The 19,783-nt window shown below is 25.7% G+C and overlaps 1 protein-coding gene and 3 long non-coding RNA genes across 8 annotated transcripts in view; 1 reads left to right on the top strand and 3 right to left on the bottom strand.

The window, feature by feature from the left end:
* The window catches only part of LOC102679448 (RYamide receptor-like), a 117,440-nt gene that overhangs the window by 9,019 nt on the left and 88,638 nt on the right, over positions 1 to 19,783 (top strand). The gene's annotated exons all lie outside the window — the stretch shown is intronic.
* Positions 7,778 to 11,936, bottom strand: LOC102678841. Its single transcript, XR_421415.2, has 4 exons — positions 11,873 to 11,936; positions 10,736 to 11,805; positions 8,971 to 10,589; positions 7,778 to 7,869 (listed from the first exon to the last, which is right to left on the bottom strand). It is a non-coding gene; the product is annotated as an uncharacterized LOC102678841 (long non-coding RNA).
* Positions 15,247 to 18,004, bottom strand: LOC102678926. The gene is made up of 4 exons (XR_421416.2): positions 17,832 to 18,004; positions 17,531 to 17,749; positions 15,667 to 16,094; positions 15,247 to 15,406 (listed from the first exon to the last, which is right to left on the bottom strand). It is a non-coding gene; the product is annotated as an uncharacterized LOC102678926 (long non-coding RNA).
* LOC116185304 overlaps positions 18,460 to 19,783 on the bottom strand; it is a 2,137-nt gene continuing 813 nt past the window's right edge. Inside the window, exons 2-3 of the long non-coding RNA XR_004150121.1 lie at positions 18,954 to 19,112; positions 18,460 to 18,865 (exon numbers count right to left, since the gene is read on the bottom strand). This is a non-coding gene — a long non-coding RNA (uncharacterized LOC116185304). The remainder of the gene's footprint in view (positions 18,866 to 18,953; positions 19,113 to 19,783) is intronic.

Below are 19,783 nucleotides of genomic sequence, written 5' to 3'. Positions count from 1 at the left end.
TTTCTAATGTTTTTTTTTTTTTTTTTTTTTTTTTAACGAAGCAATGACATCAATAGTATAACATAACTGCTTAAATCTTGATTGTTAAAGAAAAAAGAATTGAATGAACGTGTTTTCAAATTCCCAAAAGAATTGCAATCCATTTTTTTGTTTCGTCCAGTTTGTCCTTTAGCCACTCCCTATCGAGTAGACCCTTTTTTCAACGTCACACCTGGTCTGTTTTCACAAACTCAGAGATCCTCAAACTATATACTTCTTCCAAAATTTAAGTGAAGTCAATAATTATGCATTTATATTAAGATTTCATTTTAATCATATAATTTAAAATTTATTAAAATATAATAAAGAATATTCTTTTTATCCACAGATTATTTTAAAAAGATTTTACAATGCTTTATAAATAATTTATCATGTATGAACAATTCAAATTAGAGATTAACAACAAGTAAAGTAATATAAATCCAAAATGGTGATATATTCAAATTAATCAAGGATGATATACATATAAATATTGTTCACTATATTTTAAAAGAATTTTGAGATATTATAATATAATTATGTGTAAAATATATAATTAAATATATAATATAATTAAATATTTTAATTATATTAAATATTTGAAAGCAAGTAAATTTAAAAGTATTTATTTTTGCTCTTTGTTCATATTCATTGAAACGAACAAGACAAAAAATAATCTCATTTTGCTTGACATTTTTATCCAAATGGACATTTTTTTTTTATCCGTGGCAATTCTTTTTTATCTTCGATAATCCAAGGAAAGAATCTTACAAACGGATGAAATTTATTTCTTTTTCCTTTTTTTCCTATCTTATGAACGACAATATGAAAGGGGATATTTTTCTGCAACTAAGTTCTTTCATTTATCTTGTATCCAAGTTGAAATACTTTGAAGAGGAAAGCGATTGCTTGAGAAACTCTGTTCAGAACCATTGCCGGTTTTGGGAAGACTGTCGCCTGCACGCGTTCGTCTAAATTAGGCAGACCTCATAGTTAAGAATTAAAGGATCCAACTAGAGAAGGTTTGGAAGCTTTCTCTTTCTTTTTTTTTTTTTTTAATACGATCAATTTTTATTATTTTTAGAAAGAAGTTTTGAAAGTATCAATAAATTCCTTCTATCTACATTAAATTCGATTTAAAAAAAAATAGTTTTTTATGAATTACATGTATATTTATAAATTAATTGTTTAAAAGTGTACTTTTTATTTGAAAATATTATTTTTATATATTATAAATATCTGTAAGTACATACATTTTCTTTATTCCATAATTTAGATATATTATAAAATGAGATTTAAAGAAATAAATATATATTTATTTTATTAAAATAGAGAAAATTTAATGAGTACACGAAATTAAAAATTTTTTCTCAAATTCATAATTAACTAATTAAATAATTAAATAATAGATACAATTAAAGAGAAAATTTTAATTATATATATACTCTCAACATATTATTTAAAAATTTTAAAATTATTCGAATATTTCTTTTTAGCATCGTCTAAATTAATTTTAAAGAATCGATCCTCGTTTTTTGCTCAGCAATATCGGTAGCAATAAATATTGCAAAGGATCGATTTAATTAAAAGCTGAAAAAAATTCTTTGTGATTGGTGGTGCTCACTTAATTGGTATATAACGAACCGCATTTCTAGACAGAGGCGGAAATCACCGGCACGAATATTTGAATTTCAAAATATGTCGCCTGTATTGGCCGTGATTTGCAGCGGGTTCGCGCGAAAAATATTTCATCCGCGAGATCACGTATTCGTATTCACGGATGTGGAAAACACATCGATCGTGTTATTTATTATACCTCGCTTGAAGTCAAAATAGTGATCCGATAAAAAATTCGAGGATACACTCGAAATCGTGTAAATTTTTTCAAAGTTAAAAATTTTCTTTAATTTAACGACAATATATACGGATCAATGTATTCGCGAATAAATAAAAAAAGGAGGACGTTCCAGATAACTTTACTATCTTAATGTCTTGTTTTTGTGAAGATATCGCTTCGCACAAAAAATTTAAATTTCAGATTAAAATGAAAATGCTTTTTCCAAAATGGTTATTTTGAGTATATATATATATATGTAAAATTATTAGTTTAAAAGATATTTAATTATATTTAATTTTTCAAGACTAATAATTTTTTTTTATTTATATGATTCAATATAAATTCTTCTTGTAGAAAATGCGACTTCCTGGACAATTGTACAATTATGTTATTTATAATTTATTTTTACTTTAAGGGATATTTTTATTTCGCTGAAATAATATATTGAGCAATTGTGATGTTAATATAACTGGGATTTGGTATTAACTATTAAGCATTATACGAAAAAAACGTTACTGTGAATGGAGCAATTTTTTTAATGAAATCTATTCTCAGCGAGACACTGCTTGTTAATGTTAAGAGAGGAGATCGTAAAAATAAAGTACAGAATATTTGCAAAACAGACTTTAAATGACAATTGCCTTTCTTGCTTTTTATATATATAAATTTATTCATATATATATATTTTTTAATCTATTTATTAATTTAGAAGAACTTCAAAGAATAATTTTAAACATCTATATTATTTTTATTTTAAAAACTAGATATAATATTATTTTAGTATCTATCTTAACTGGAATTTAAAAGTCTATTGACAACTATAAAAAACTTATTTCATCTCTTAAGTTAAAGTTTCCTTTCATCTTAAGTTACATTAAATGATGTTATATTAAGAAGGATTAAAATTAGCTTGCTAAATCTCTTTCAGTGAGCATCTCTTTTTCAGTGACAAAGCAAATCTAGCTATTTATCTATTTATCTCTTTTTGTTAAATAAATTTAACGAAATTCGAAACAATGGTAATAATAACAAGACATCTTTTGCATTGAAGTTGGTTACAGAATAATCTTTCAAAGATAATTAAAAAAAAAACAAGATAATTATATTAAAAATTATTTCAACTCTGTAATATCTTTAAAAAAAACCATTTCTTCCGTTTTTTTGTTCTTCGAGACGAATTTAATATTCCATTCTTAAAATTTCATATAAAGATATCTTTTAAAGAGCTTGCAAAATCCTTTGTAAGCTCTCATTAAAAAATTAAAAAAAAATTAGTCCTTTATTCGCTAAAACGAATATTCAATATTCAAATGAGGCAAAATCTTATTAATGCCGGAAGTAATATTAAGCTCTATTTGCATGGGAAGTTAGACAATCGAGTAATCTGGTCAATTTCACTGTCAAACCTTTCTCTGTAAAATGTCGTTGGACCCTTGACTAAATTTATGGGTCGACAACCAACAACATCAAATTAGGAAACTCAGTCTACAGCCTGTGATCTCAATGGTGTATCTTCTGAGCATTGTAAGAAAATGTATATATAATTGACAACAATCTGCATCAATATTTTATGCAAAAGTTACAAAAAAAAAAAAGAAAGAAAGAAAATATTTACACACAACTTTATTAAAGAAACTTTTTTCTAATTAATATATAAATATTATAATGTAAATATTTTTTATAACCATTCATAATATGTATACAATCCATTTTTAAAAAATTAAAACACACATGATTCATCTCATAAATTTCACACGTTGACAACAATTGAAATAACCCTATGTTTTATATATACATTTCGTTAAAATAAAATTTCTATGAATCTTTTTTTTTTACTCGAAAAATCGTGTCTCAAAAAATTAATAAAAGAATTATGAAATAAATGGCCACATATCAAACGTAAATGTAATCGTATTAATGGAATCATCATGAATGATCCTTGTATCGTATCATCAAGATATCATTCAATTTTAAAAATGCACACTGCGAATTTCGAGTTAGATCGAGGAGAAGTATTAATGCGATTCCATTCCTCCATCATTAAAAAAAACTCTCTTCCACGAGCACTTGGATGCTCGCCCGAGTTCCGCTAATGACGACGACGTTATGGAGATCGGTTGTAGATCATCTAATAAAGAGCTCAGTTACGGGAGATATCGGAGAATTACTCAAACATCGAGAAATGTATAATTTCGAGTGGAATGCGGGTATTAAAACGGCCGTAGGAAGAGTTTACGATGTGATTTGCGCGAGGAACTCTTTCAAAATTGCTGAAGTCAGCAATGTAAAGGATGGTGGATGGTTGGAAGTAAACGCCCTCGCATTCCGCTATAAACGATGCACCCTAAATGAAATTACCCGTTAGAAATTAGATCGTAGTCAAAAGGTCTCTTCCTGCGGCAATGTCCGACCGAAATTTCTACGTTGAAATTAGTGCGCTGCGAGTATATGTACAGGCATTTAGTAAATATATTGGTATGTGTGTGTATATACGTTACATTTCAGTGGCATTTGGTAAGAAACGCGGTAACGGCGCAGTTTATTTCGGGCACATCATACACACGTGTGTACGTGTGGTAAACCGAGAATGTGTAAATAAGATTTTTGGTGAAGAGGGATTTATATAACTTACTCCTACCTGATATGAAAGGAAAGATAATACAGGATGTAAAAATTTTAAAAAAAGCGATATTTCAAGAAAGCAACTAAATATTTTTACATTCTATGATCATCACATTTACACAGCATTGTAAAAATTTGTTATTGATATCTAAGAAAACTAAAATAAATAGATGAAATTAAAATTTTATATTTCGGTCTTTCATCATCTTTCTCTATCATCTCTCCAAATTTTATATCGATCGATTATCGAAGTCTTTCAGAACTTTATTCAAATTGAGCGAGTTTCAAAGAAGTTCTTTTTTATTTCTACAATTACGTCGAACAGAGTTTAAGTCGACTCGAAAGAGCGGAAAAAGCACTTAGGCGGAACTAATACGATCGGCTTTGAGCTAGAATTTTCTAGGGATTTCTAGTAACGCTACGATCTTCGAGCAAGAGACAACCGTTGTTAGGCACAGTGCCTCTTCCTATTCGTCGTTCTTCACCTGCTGGTCAACGACATGGAAACTTTCTTCGTGACAATTTGACGTATTCACCGGGGCTACTCGGCTTTTGTTGCCTTTTTAAGCGTGCAACACGAGACTCGCTAGTTGCGACTTCGCCGCGCTCGGCACGAACAACTCCAGACTTTCTTTGAAGCTACCCGGCCGAGTTGCTCTCAAGTGGAAATCCATTGTTTCTTTTTGCTACGTGCTCTAGTTTTTCGATTTAAGAGAGCTGTCAGTGCTTCTCTCTTTTTTTTCTTCTTCTCTTCTTTTTTCCTTTTTTTAAAAAAAGGGACAACTTTGATTGACGACTGAGTTGAGTTCGAGGAATGTTGCAATGGTTGTCTTTATTTTTTCCATATTTTATATTGTCGCTTCTTAACTACTGAAGATATTTTAAAAAAATATACAAACACACATATACAAGTTATACAAAAATATATAATGTATATATAAATATACATATGTATTAAAAAAAATATGTATGGATTATGTAGAATGGTAAAAAAAAAAAAAAAAAGAAAATTTCTTTCAGAATTCTTTGTTAATTTTTATTTAATTCTTATTAATTTTCATGTACGTATTTTATTTTTACAAATTTATAAAGAAAATAATTCAAGAGTATAAAAATACAAATATTGTATAATTATTATGAATGATTAATATTAATTTGTTAATTAATTTCTTGTTGTATTGTTAATGTAATTAGATATTTGGCCTAAAGCAATATATATTATTATTATTGTGAAAATTAATTAATGATAAAATTAAAGATATATTGCATTTTCATTTACATGTATTTATATCATGTAATAATTATTGAAAATCTTTTTATGTTAAATATAAGTATAGAATTTTTTTTGCTTAATTTATTTTTATTTTTATTTAAATGATATTCAATATTGAATATATACATACTATAATAATTAAAATTATATTTTATTTTGAATATTTTAAATTATTGTGAAATATATTTTATAAAAAAAACTATTATACTAATAAAATTATATTTTGTGTTATAAATATTTAAATACAGGAATTTAAAACTCAACTTGCATCGAAATAAATAAAAGCATATTGTTTAAATAAAGAAGTATGATTAAAATAAAAGCGTGATAAATGATTGAAATGAATGTTCAAGTATATAAATTGACGAGTCAGATAAAAAAAAGTGATTATTTCACCATTTAATAAAGCAGGAACGATAGATTGAATGACACAAGAGGTGTGGGAAAATGATTGTGCAAAATTTAAAAGAGAAATTCGAAACCAAATGAAAGAATATAGAAAAGGTAGAGATAAAAGAAGAGGTTCAAATTTAATGCTAAAGCATGATCAAATGTATGAGGCACAAATAAACTACATCCATATAGACGACATCCATCATGACAAAATAAATTTTTGTTCTTTCTAATTGTAAATCTTCAAATTTTGAACAGAGATATTTCTTTTTTTGTTTATTGTGAAATCATTATTTTTAATTCTTATGAAAAATTGGTAGATCAAATAATGAACTACAATTAATAAATTAATTAGAAATTGAAATTTGAATATTTTTTTATATATAATAATCTTTTTTATATATAATTTCAATTCGATGTGAAGTCAATTTTTAAATATTTCTTCTGAAAAGAATTATGTAATATTATTTGAAAGGTGAAATGCAATTTCTTATTCTAAGCATGTCAAGTATTTATAATCCATTTATAAATCCCAATAAAAATAAAATAAAAAATAAAAAAAATAAAAATTTAAAGTAAAACATATATTGTAGCTAATTACATTACAATCAAAACTTTTTTTTTCCAATTTTGAAATTCTATATATATAATTACATCTATGATATTAAGAATATTTTACATTCTATCTGCAATTTCTATTATTTCTAATCTATTTCTTTAAATAAAAAAATATATCATAAAATTTTACATTTATTTAATATTATCAGGCATAAAATTCATTTTCATTCTATTCATTCTAACTTGTGGATAAATTATTCAATCCTCTTTTAATTTAAAAAAATTTTGCTTTAATTAATCGATCTACATTAATTGGTAACGCCTAACTTGCAATTAATTATAATATTCAAGATGCAAAAGAGATGCCGAGGTAATTCGAGTGGTCTGCTCGTTAAAGACAGAAGGTCGCAGATTGGCTTATCGTTTCCAATCGATCGAGATTTATGTTACGTGATGTTCCATATCAAGCCAACAATCGTTCCAAGCCCGTTTGAGATGCAAATCGTGATCAGCGACGTGCTTCTTCTACCACCCCATTCAATACGCCTCCTCACCACTTACACGCGTATAATGATGCTGAAAATTGATTAATCATTCGGTTATCGTTATTATGTTATCGAGATTACGTTAGCTGAATTTGCAAGATATTCTTATCGTAATTTTTTTGTAGTAATGATATTTTTATTCACATTAGAACTACTAAATTAAGTCAAATTTTTTGGTTAAAATTTTTTTTACAATTGTTAAAAAATGCACAAATGCAAGATTAATATTATTTTTTATTCGTAATTACATATATTTAATTATTTTTATCATAATATTTTAATTATTTTGATTTAATCATTCACAATATAATTATTAATTTTAATGTTAAAGAATTTTTTCTAATGTTTCTAATACATATAAAACAAGTGAATATTATATATCATTGATGTTTAAAATAATAATTGTACAAATACGATACATATATTCATAAAAAAAATATTCTTCTGCCAACAAAAATAGAAAGTTAATTTTAGTTTTAGAATTTTAATTTCCTATAATTCTCTTTTTGTAATTAATTTTGTAACTAATCGTATTTGTTTCTTTGAAATTTTGATATCATCTTCTTAAATTGTCCAGAATATATTTTGATAATGATGATGCAATTCTGGAGAACGAGATTTATCTACATGCATTAAATATATAATAATTATTTAAAAATTTTTTTAATGTATTAGATCGATGACGATGCAAATATATTTCTCCTATTTGATTGTATAAAAATAAAAAGGATGAGTTAATTGGATTGCTGAATAAGGCGAAAGTAATTAAAACTTGATTTTAAATCTTCTCTTGAATTCAACGTTGCTGAGATCTTACACATTCGAAATATTTGAAATGAAATAATTGTATTTATTAATAGTATGTAAGATAAAATAAATTATTTCTTTTATGTAACTAATTTATTTAATCGTTTATTAAATACGATCTTCGTTGAATATAATTATGTTGTAAAATTTTTATTTTAGAATTAATCGAAGAAATATAAAAGTAGATTCAAGAAGAATTTTTATTTTAATGTTGTCGATGGAAAAAGATTAAGTTTGATCGGATTATTAGATCAAAATTAGAATCAAAATTAGATCTTGCATATAAGAAGCGATATATTTATCAATTAAATTATATAATAGTAAGTAAGCATGATTCATTATATTATATTTTGGAAAGTCACTCATAATATTATAAAAAAATAATCATGTATCAAGTAATTTACATTATATAATCAAAAGTGTTATGAAATTACATAGACTGTTCCAGTTTCTTAAATGTCAAATGTATATAAATATATTTTATAAGTAAGAATAAGAAAAAAATTTAATATAATAAGATTTCATTATTTTCCTGATCACTTCTTAAAAATAAAAATAAATGGAAATATCTGAAAAAAATGTTGATAATGATAATGAATTAATTGTATATAATTATGCAAATCCAAAATAGAATTTAAATAAAAATTAATTTTTTTAAAACGTTTATTTTTATAGATTCTTATTTTATTCTTATTTTATAGATTCTTTTATATTTAAATTTTTCATAATTTTTCATTTTATATAAATATCTGCATACTAACAATAACATATTAATATTAAATTTAAACTTGAAATTATCGTAAATGATCTTAAATCGATCCATATCAATTATTTTACATTAAAGAATTATCCTTTAATTTTCTTTTTTGAATACTTGTAGTCGAACATTCTATATTCAACAATGTTTTCAAACTAACCTCAACATTCACGTTCCAATCACGTACAGCCATATTGAATAGCATTTGTGCTCGTGCACAGACTATTAGTGTGAATCGAATGAATTTTCTTCCTATATGCACCAAATCGCATACAACACATTTGAATCGGATAGACAATGGTATTTTCTCATTTGCAACTATTTAACCAATGGAACTGGATCTAATTACTATCACGATAGCTGCTAGTTCCATTTTAATCGGTTGATTTGAACCACAATTTGCGGTTCATCTTTTTCGTCTTATGGTTAATGCATTTGTAACATTCATTGATCTCGAAAATTCTATATATATTGAAGAGTTGCTTTTCGATCCGATTTCGAATTCACAGCGGTGTTACTTGTTTAGTGATTGTCACACGATTCGAGTGATGAACATAGTTTGCGTGTACAACTTTACTTGTAATCCAATAATATATATATGTAACATATAATTATTTTTCTATTCGAATAGAAACTGTATAGAAACTATATTGCACATTTTTAATAATTATAAAATATTATAAAAAATCTGAAATTGAGTTTATTTGATACCTTCAATCATGAATTCGATTTAGAAACAATCAACGAATCATCGTCAGATTCAGATTCTGAAGAGAATTAAAATATCTTCTAACGCCTTTGAAAATTCATGATGTACTATTTTAAACTCCAATAGTTAGAATGGTCGTGGCGGGATTGTATATTAAGCCAGACCAACATGTATGCAGAGGCGATTCGATTAACTTAATTACAGGAATCACGAAATCTGTTAGTCGAGTCGAGACTCGGGTCTATTCATGGCAGCTCGAGCAAGCGGGACCTTTGGACATGGTCGATGGAACACGTGGTGTAAAATTCGTTGGCTTTCCAATGGCGAGATTTGGAGGAGAGTGCAGGACCAACGGAAGCTGCCGGTGGTTACCCAGCAAAGCCTCCAATCGATACAGCTTCCCTTTACGTTCTACTCCCCTTCGTTTGGGTGTGGTGGTGGTGCTGCTGTCGGGCTACCTGTTAGATATGCTACATGTGTGTGTGTACATTCGATGATTGCTCCTCTTTCGTTTGGTCTTCTTATATCCGAGTATTAATTTCTTGGGTATGAATTCTCTAGCTTCAATTTTGCGCTCTAAGCGAAATTGGTTGTTGAATCAACCGTGCAAGATTGGTCTTCCTATGTTAAGGCCATAAATTTTGGGATCTTCTTGGCTTTTCCTATGTTTGCCTATATTTGGGTCCTAAATTTTAGACTTCTCTGGCTTCTTTCTTGCGGCTTATCTTATCTTACGTGCACTGCTAGCTGAATCAACCATTCAAAGGTTAACCTTCCTATTTTACCTATAATAATTTTAGATTTTAAGATATGGTTCTTTAGAATTTTTTATGTATCTTATCTAGTCCGAGAAATTACTTGTTGTATAAAATATAATATAAAGTTTAGCCTTCTCATGTTTAAAATCTCTAGTTTAAATTTTTTTATATTGTAATCTTTCTATATTCTCTACGAAAAGCTGGTTATTAAATCGTGCAAAAATTGGTTTTTTATCTTTGCGCTATAAATCTCAAAAAATAGATCCTTTAACTTTTTTCTTGTGCCTTCTTTTTTTTTCTATTTTATGTGCGCTTTAAGGAAAATTGAAAGAATTGGATAAGGCGTTTGTCCTTTCTATGTTTAGGTCTTAAATTTTAGGACCTAAAAGATTTATGAGCTTATTTTCTAGCTTTTTAGAGCGGTTAAGAAAAAAATATAGTCGCTGGACTATTATTACCTGATATTACACATATTGGCTAATCTTCAAATATATCTTTGAAATATTATCCACATGAAATTAACTTAGGATAAAATAATACAGATTCCCAAATCTCATGACATTTGATTTTTAACATTTAAAACCAACATTTTATGTGGCTGATTGTTCTGAATCCCTCGTGTATTACAAATCTATCCAATATTGCAGTTCTATCGCGTGTATTCGTTCTTTCCTTGCATCAGTTATATCGGCTATGCAACCAACCAGCCGCATTCAGCGGAATTTCTACTCGAACCGTGCAAAAGCGTAAAATAAAAGCGTAATAAAAAATTCAATGGTATATGTTCTTATATATATATATTCACTTATAGATATAATATAAAAATTTAAAAGGCGATGTTTTAATTCAAAATAAAACAAAAATCAAAAATAAAAAAATTACCTGAAATATTTCAAGGATATTTTTGTCTATCTTTCAATCGTTAATAACTAAAGTCCTGATTTTTTTATTTTTATTCTTGATAGCTATTTTATTTTGGCTTTTTTTTTTTAAATACCTATAGCCGAACTCCCTGTACACGTATATATTTCAATTCCGCTCCATCACGTTCGATTCCTGTGATCTCAACATGACAAGGACCGATCGCATTTCACGCTTGTTCCCCGAACAGAATATTTCCGGAATAAATAAATGCACGCTAGCCTGCTTGTTAATTACTTTTCGAAAGGCAAAGCATACTGCAACACAGTTTTTCAATGGTGAATCAATCGCGCGGAATGAATTGCATTTGACGCAACAATCCAACGAAAGATATGGCTTTACAAAGGCATGGACGCATATTTAACGGGCAAATGACGAAATATCGATGCATCAGCGAAAATCGATAGATAGGGAATCCATTCGATTATCGATGCATACTACAATATTGGTAATCGCGGTGCAATAACGGTCCTCTAGATCTAATTTTCTCCTTAATCGATCCGGAGTAGCGTTGCGTGGATTTTGGGAGTCTGGGAATTTGCAACGAGATGAACTTTGTTTTGTGAATATTCGATGGATATGATGGAAGTTTTTATTCAATATTTATCTGAAACATTTTTTGTTTATCAGAAACAAATTAAATTCTCAATAAATGACAAAGTTACATGACTTACTTTGTAAATTCCTGAAATATTTTATTAAGAAAATGATAAAGGAATATTTATTTGCAAAAAAAGCAATTCTAAAAGGTAAGTATAAAAACGGTAAGTATCCGTAGAATTAAGAAAACTGAAAAAAAAAAACAGAAAAGAAAAATATTCTTAAAAAATGGCAGTTGCAATGGGTAAGTATTATAAAAGGTAAGTATTTTACAGGTAAGTATAATAAAATTTGAACAAAAATTTTTGCTTTTTTTAAAATTTTGTACTATTTCTTTACATGTTATATTCTCTTAATATAAAATCACAAAATTCTAACTGTATATTCAAAAATTTTATGGCTTAAATAAAATTTTAAGAATTTCGCGTGCCATCTTTTCTCAAATTATATTTCTAATACAAAATTGAAATTTTTATCAGAAAAAATTTATGTTCAAATGTACGTAAAATATATACAAACATATAAAAATATAATAAAAATATAATATAAATAAAAGATTTTTTTTATTGTTTGAAAAAAATTCTCTTCATTTTGGTCCATTACAATTATCAAAGATACTTCTAAATATTATTGGTATATTTTGTTCGTCGCATTTTCGAAATGAAATACATTTTTCTTGCTATTTTTATTTCTATTTTTTTCCTTTCCTAAAAAGACATAATTCGCTATAATAAAAATATCTTAAAATATAAAAATATGTATAATTTTTAACAGACCTCAGGAAATGTTAGATTCATTTATTATATATATAACGACCAATTTTGATTGAAAATCGCTACAAATAAAATATTATATAATAAAATAATAATATTAAGAGACAATTATATTTTTATTGCTTTAGCTCAGTACATTATGTCACATTATAACAAGTAATACTTACAAAATATTTATTGTCAGAATAAAAGATAAAGAAGAATGTTTTTTTTATAAATCCTAATTATTTACTACTACCTTTATTCTCATATTTCTCTTCTTTCAATTAAATCAATTTAAAAATTAAAATTACATTAAGAACATCTTTAAAATATGAAAAAATTTGAAATCCAGAACAATTTTTATAATTTTTAGCTATATTTTCTTTACTACTTTACTACTTTACTTTACTTATAATACAGTTTTTGTATTAAATATGATTGACATAAATTATTCCATTCCATTGTTTTAATTTTTAACATATTGATAGCAATACATTTTCTCAATATAAAACCTATTTTTTAAGTAAGAATAAATGAATAATTATAAGAATATATACGATTTATTTATAATGAAAAAAAAACTAACCTAAAACATAATATATTATTTATATGATGAAATATTTACTTACATATGTATAGCATGTATATTCTTCAAATACAATTTCTTCAGAAAAATATTTTTTCTTTATTATTCTCTTTTATATTATTAAACATTCTTATTTAAATAAATAATTTATAAATTATACTCTATTTATTACTCTATCTTTCCTTTGATTCTATAAATTTTGAATGGAATCCATTTTGTCGATAAGTTAAACGAAGATTTAAACATTTTCTAGGATCAGCGCCATCTCGCGTTTGGATCACCGAAGCTCCGACTTGTTATTAGCATAGCAGAATATGCAAGGAGGTATGCGAATTCGCATGACGTCACAGACAAGGAACGCAATATTGTGCGAGAAAGACAGAGAGAATTTTCCACCATTACTATGACATCACATGGAAAATTCATTAATTTCTTGCTTTCTACCAAAAATTTCGATACTTTTAAGCTTGCATCTTAAAACTAGAACCTCAGACAAGCTTCTCATAACAATTTTAATACAAAATTCTTTTTAAATAATTATTTATTAATAATTAATTCGTCATACTCTCTATTGCATCGAAGACGCCATATTGAAAATTCATTAATTATTCGTTTCCTACTAAAAATTTCGACACTTTTAAGCTTGTATCTTGAAGTTAGAACTTCAGGCAAGCTTCCCATAACAATTTTACTATAAAAATTGTTTCAATTAATTATTTATTAACGATTATTATACAGAATATCTCAGTTGTGAATCTTCGTTCGATAATCGAATAATAAACAATTAATTTATTTATTTAAATAATAGTAAAATTATGCATAAAATTTATATGTGAAACTTGTCTGAGGTTCTAGCTCGAAGATGCAAGCTTAAAAGTATCGAAATTTTTAGTAGGAAATGAATAATTAATGAATTTTCAATATGGCGTCTTCGATGCAATAGAGAGTATGACGAATTAATTATTAATAAATAATTATTTAAAAAGAATTTTGCATTAAAATTGTTATGAGAAGCTTGTCTGAGGTTCTAGCTTCAAGATGTAAGCTTAAAAGTATCGAAATTTTTGGTAAAAAGCAAGAAATTAATGAATTTTCTATGTGGTGTCATAGTAATGGTGGAAAATTCTCTCTGTCTTTCTCGCACAATATTGCGTTCCTTGTCTGTGACGTCATGCGAATTCGCATACCTCCTTGCATATTCTGCTATGCTAATAACAAGTCGGAGCTTCGGTGATCCAAACGCGAGATGGCGTTGATCCTTGACAATTTTATTTCTGTTTAACTGATGCAAAAGTATATTCCATTTACAATTGAAGAATTGATACGAAGAACGATCTTTGTCAATTGTTATCCTTTTACAAAAAAAAACAAAAATATTTAAAAATTTTTTAATTTTTTTAATAAATTCAAGTTTTCTTGAGCGAAATAATCGTACATAATAGCGAAATATTCTATTACATAATTGTTGCGTGTAATATTTGTAATTATATTACAGAATAATTATATCAAATTAAATCATAAAATCCTGATATATTTTGATTGAAATCAGGATCGTTTTTATTATGAATTCTTCATATTATAGAATAGGAAATAAATACAACAGCAATTTTATAATATAGAATATTTATAATATTTAAATACTTGTTAACAAAATAATCTGTATGTGTTCACAAGTAAGAAACTTGTCTTGAAAAAATTAAAACAGAAGAATTTCTTGAAAAAAAAGGGGAAGAAAAAATAAAAAATACATAAATATAAAAAATATATAAAATATATTGTTCTATACCATATAGAAATACAAATATACAATATGCAAAAATATAAAAATATATGAAATCCATTACGATAAAAAATATTTTCCAATAGTCCAATATCAAATTAATATTACACGATAATAAAATTAATACTATAAATATAATTAACACTTTAATTATAGTTAACACTCAAATTTAACACTGTCAGTCTAAAGATTTAAAATATGAAGTTTTAGAATATAACAAAATATATAATAAAGATATAATATTTATAACAAGAATATAATATAAAAATATAACATTTAAAATCTATTATTGTTTTATTTTTCTTTAGATTTCTTCAATTTCCTGTTTCTTCTCTTTTTTTTCTTTTTTTCTTCATTCTTTTTCTTATTCTTAATCTTCATCTATCTTTTTCTCTTCTTTTCATGTCTATTTCTTATTTTTATGATCCTTTCATATCTTTTATCCTTCCTATTTCCTTCCTTAAAATTTACTCTGCTTTGCTCTGCCCTTCACATAAAATTATATATAAATTATTTATGAAGACACAAAATAATATATAAAATATTTGACATAAAAATATATTACATATCTCAAAATATTATAAAAATAAAAAGTGATAAAATTAATTTTATCATAAAACCAATATTTCTTTAAGAAATTCTATCAAAAAAAATTAATTCTATGTCAATCTTTATCAATTTATAATTTAAATAACATCCAAAACAAGTTATTCTTTAATTTATTATAAATACAGAGAAGTAGTGTACCTGCACAATGGTTCAAGCGGCGCGATGAAAAATTTCAATTTTCACCAAACTATCTCCAATATACAACGGATCATCCTGGCAGCCGTTCTATTTTTCAAGGGATTTTTCACTTTCGAGGGCTTCCGCTGATCGCCATGTTTCAGGATGCACGGGACGTATAGCTTCCGTGCCTGTGTTATAAATTGATTGACGCGTCTGTCAAATGCAGTGACAATGGGTATAACGTGATCAGCAGTGTGTCGATCGACGTGAATAATTGTGATGCTATTACACATCGAATGATCATTTTGATTCAACTGTTAATTAACGATGCCTGTGGCCAACACTCATATATCTTGCATAATCTGTGATGTATGGATCCTCATTAATGAACTCATTGTATTAAGTTGCTCCAAGTAAATTGTTATTTTCTTTCTTACTTCAATTATCTGTAACAATACCAAGTTTAACATTATTATATTTCTTTTTTTAAACTATATTACATTAAATTTAATATTTTTACAATTTGGTATTTTTATACAATTCTATTTTATGAAATTAAATTTTAAATAAAATTTGAATCATGTTTAATTATGTAATACAATTTTAATACTAGATAGTTTACTTTTTACTTTATTTTCTTAAATAATATAAATTATATTTTATATGATTATATGAAACTAATAATATATCTAAACAATAGTATTCAATAATAAAAATAATAAATTTTCTCTGAATTATTTTATACATTCAATAAAATTAAAAAATTCTTTAAAAATTATTAAGTTAGTATATATTCAAAAGAAAAGAAAATACGAAAAATGGTAAATGATAACTAAGTAGATAAACATGTTAATTATGGCAGAGTTATTTTAATCATAAATAATATCAAAGAATTTTAAAAAATTGCTTTTAAAGATAATATAAAATATGGATTCAAGATTTTTTTCGCAATCTCTAATTTGAACTTTGAATCATGAACTAATTTAGATCATTTTTGCTTAATGATAATTATATTAGCTGATTAAATGTCTATAAAAAATTGAACATATAATATATTATTCTCACTTAGAAAATGAAACTAATTTTATTAGATTATCTTCAATTGATCACTGTCATAATACGATTAATTTTAACATGATTATATTTATCTTTTAATCTTAATTTTTTACTTTCTAAAAGTTTTTTCATGAAAGAGATTAAAAGATTGTATAGCAAAGTATAATTTGGTCTTCTGTAACTAATTGTGAAGTTCATACTTTTATATGATAATTCTGATTTATAAATAAAAATATAAATGTCTAAAATTTTCATCTTTTCTACTAATATTATTTACTTTAATTTTTCTTATTAAAATTTTAAATATTAAAGTTTTATATCCTATAAAAAAATATTAAAATTTTCTATTTTCCTATTAGAATTTACTTTATATTCAACATTTTATTACATTAAAAATCTTTTAATCATTGCGAATATAAAAATACCAAATTTTCTCCAATAAAATTTCTTATATCACAAGAATTTAAACGCTTTTTCAATCTATTCCTATAAGAAATTGCATTGCAATTTCCTTTCAAACATTTACAGAAAACACGACCAGTGTTTTCATAGTGCTTCACGAATTCGTTTACACGATCAAATTTATATTCTCCTCGAACTGAGAGAAACTTTCATGGTGTCAAAATATTCATATCCATTAAAACTGGAATCTTTCGATCGCATGAAGTTATCGAAATGAATTAACTTTTTATAAAGATTCAACGTCCCAAACAATATCACAGCTTCACGATCAATTTTTAAAATTTGATTATTCTTTCATGCATTGAAACTCATCGAGAGCCCACTATTTGTTCAGATCTCTTACACGTTTGTACTTCGATCTTACCATCGGGAAGAATTAATATCACGAGTCGAGAACTCGTTTTTAATGAACTGGATGTCCTCGAAATATTTCATGTTATAGCCAGGTAATGAACGGCTTTTAAGAAGTGTGACAACTCATTGAATTTTTTAATGAATTCTTTTATCGATTGTAATTGCCTGATTTTGCTACTGAAAGTTAAATATCGTGGACACAGGATGTTTCATACAATTTGATCTAAAACTGTAGAGGATAAAAGAAAATTTTATTAAAATATAAAATTTAATTTTATGAGAATTTAATGTAATAATTTTAAATATAATACCTTTAAATCTTCTAGAGATGCGACAATTTATTATATTTTTAATGGGTTCTTTTATTAATTGTAATTATCAGGATGTTGTTACTTGAAATGTTCATTTATGGATATAGAATATTTCATATAAGTTAATCAAGTTCTGAAAATAGAAATGTAAAAGAGGATAGAGAAAAAATTTTAATAAAATGTAAAATATTGGTAAGATATTTTATAAAAATATAATATAATTTGCTTTAGGCTAATATCTTTAAATCAGTAGAAGATAAAAGCAACTTATTAAAATTTAATTTTATAATTTTGATTTTTAAAGTATAAAATACATTTATGACAGTATTATGATAATATAATTGATGATATGATAATAAAACAAGTGTAATTTTTGCAATATGATTCCAATATGATGCAAATATTTCTTCAAATTACTGTAAATAAAAAAAATATATTTTATAAATAAAGTTTTGTGAAAATTAAAAAACATTTTTTTAATTACATAATATAATAAATATATAAAACTAAAATATCAAATATACAAAGAATGAATCTATATTTAAATTACAAATAAAAAAAAAAAATAATACCTACATTATTCATTTATAAATTTATATATTTCAAAAGAAAATCTTTCTTTTTTGAATATCAAAGTGTTCTTCTCGACTGTTTCATTTTTTTTTTCCCTAGAATTCTCGTTATGCATCGAGGATCTTGATGTATATGAGACTTAATTGAACTGACACGTGGAATGCGAGCAAATACATATATCACCCGCACAAAGTGAATCTTGGATCATTTTGAAGCATTGCATTGCCTGACAGCCACGTATAACATGCAATTTCAAATATGATGGAGTACTTATTAAAATGCAGTTAAATGCAAAATAGATACTCTTAAAAATGATATTTATTTTTTGCATATTTTTCTTCCTTTTTCACCATTCATATTTAAATATTTCAAATAAAAAATATACAGCCTCTCTCTTTGTACTTGCAGTTTTCATTCAGTTTTAAAATAGGTAACTTCTTTTTATCAACAACATCTGTATGCTAAGAATAGAAATTTTTTTTCAATTTTTATTATTCTGCTACATTCATAAAAAAAGAAGAAGAAAAAAAAAAAAGAAGACAAACTTACCTCAGGTTCCTGAAATAAATCATTGCTCCTGTAACAAAGAAGAAACTTGGATTTATAAAAGAAAATGTTCTTGGTCTCCATTTATTGTCAAATTTCAGAACTTCTGCCTTGTAGAACCCTGTGTCCATTGTATAACACGATCACTCATTGACAAGTTTCCTGAAAAAAAGGCAGGAAATAGAAAATAAATAAATGAAAAAAAATCCTAAAATTTTTAATTATTCTCAATATATAAAACTAAAATATCAAATATACAAAGAATGAATCTATATTTAAATTACAAGTAAAAAAAAAAAAAAAAAAATAATACCTACATTATTCATCTATAAATTTATATATTTCAAAAGAAAATCTTAAAATAAAATTCGAAAATATATTTTCAAAAATCAAACGATTCGCTATAACAATCTAATGGCTGATAAACAATAAATCCATATTCCACATTTAATTACTACGAAATCGAAATATAATAATATCAATTCTCTCTTAATAAGATAAAAAATAAAAATCTTCCTTTTATATTTTAATAACATTCAACTTAACGGATTAAATATTAAATATTACTCAAATTACAAAATTACAAAAGACCAATTTTTAAAATTCCCCTCCCTCCCAAAAAATAAAATATTTTTACAGCCATCCCTAATAATAATAATAAATCAAAACACAACAACCAAACAAACAAACAAACCCATATATCTCGAAACTATCTTTCCCCGAGAATCCCTCTCTCCCTTTCATCCCTTTTCGAATTACAAATGCATCGAGGCAAGGTTCAAGGGAATCGAGCTTCATTTCCGCGTCACGCATCAAAGTGCAGAGAAATTCAC

This window comes from Apis dorsata, unplaced genomic scaffold (genome assembly GCF_000469605.1).
Source record: "Apis dorsata unplaced genomic scaffold, Apis dorsata 1.3 scaffold_156, whole genome shotgun sequence".
Lineage (NCBI taxonomy): Eukaryota > Metazoa > Arthropoda > Insecta > Hymenoptera > Apidae > Apis > Apis dorsata.
The sequence above is the reverse complement of the archived record's forward strand: the minus strand, read 5'-3'. Positions and strand labels throughout refer to the sequence as shown.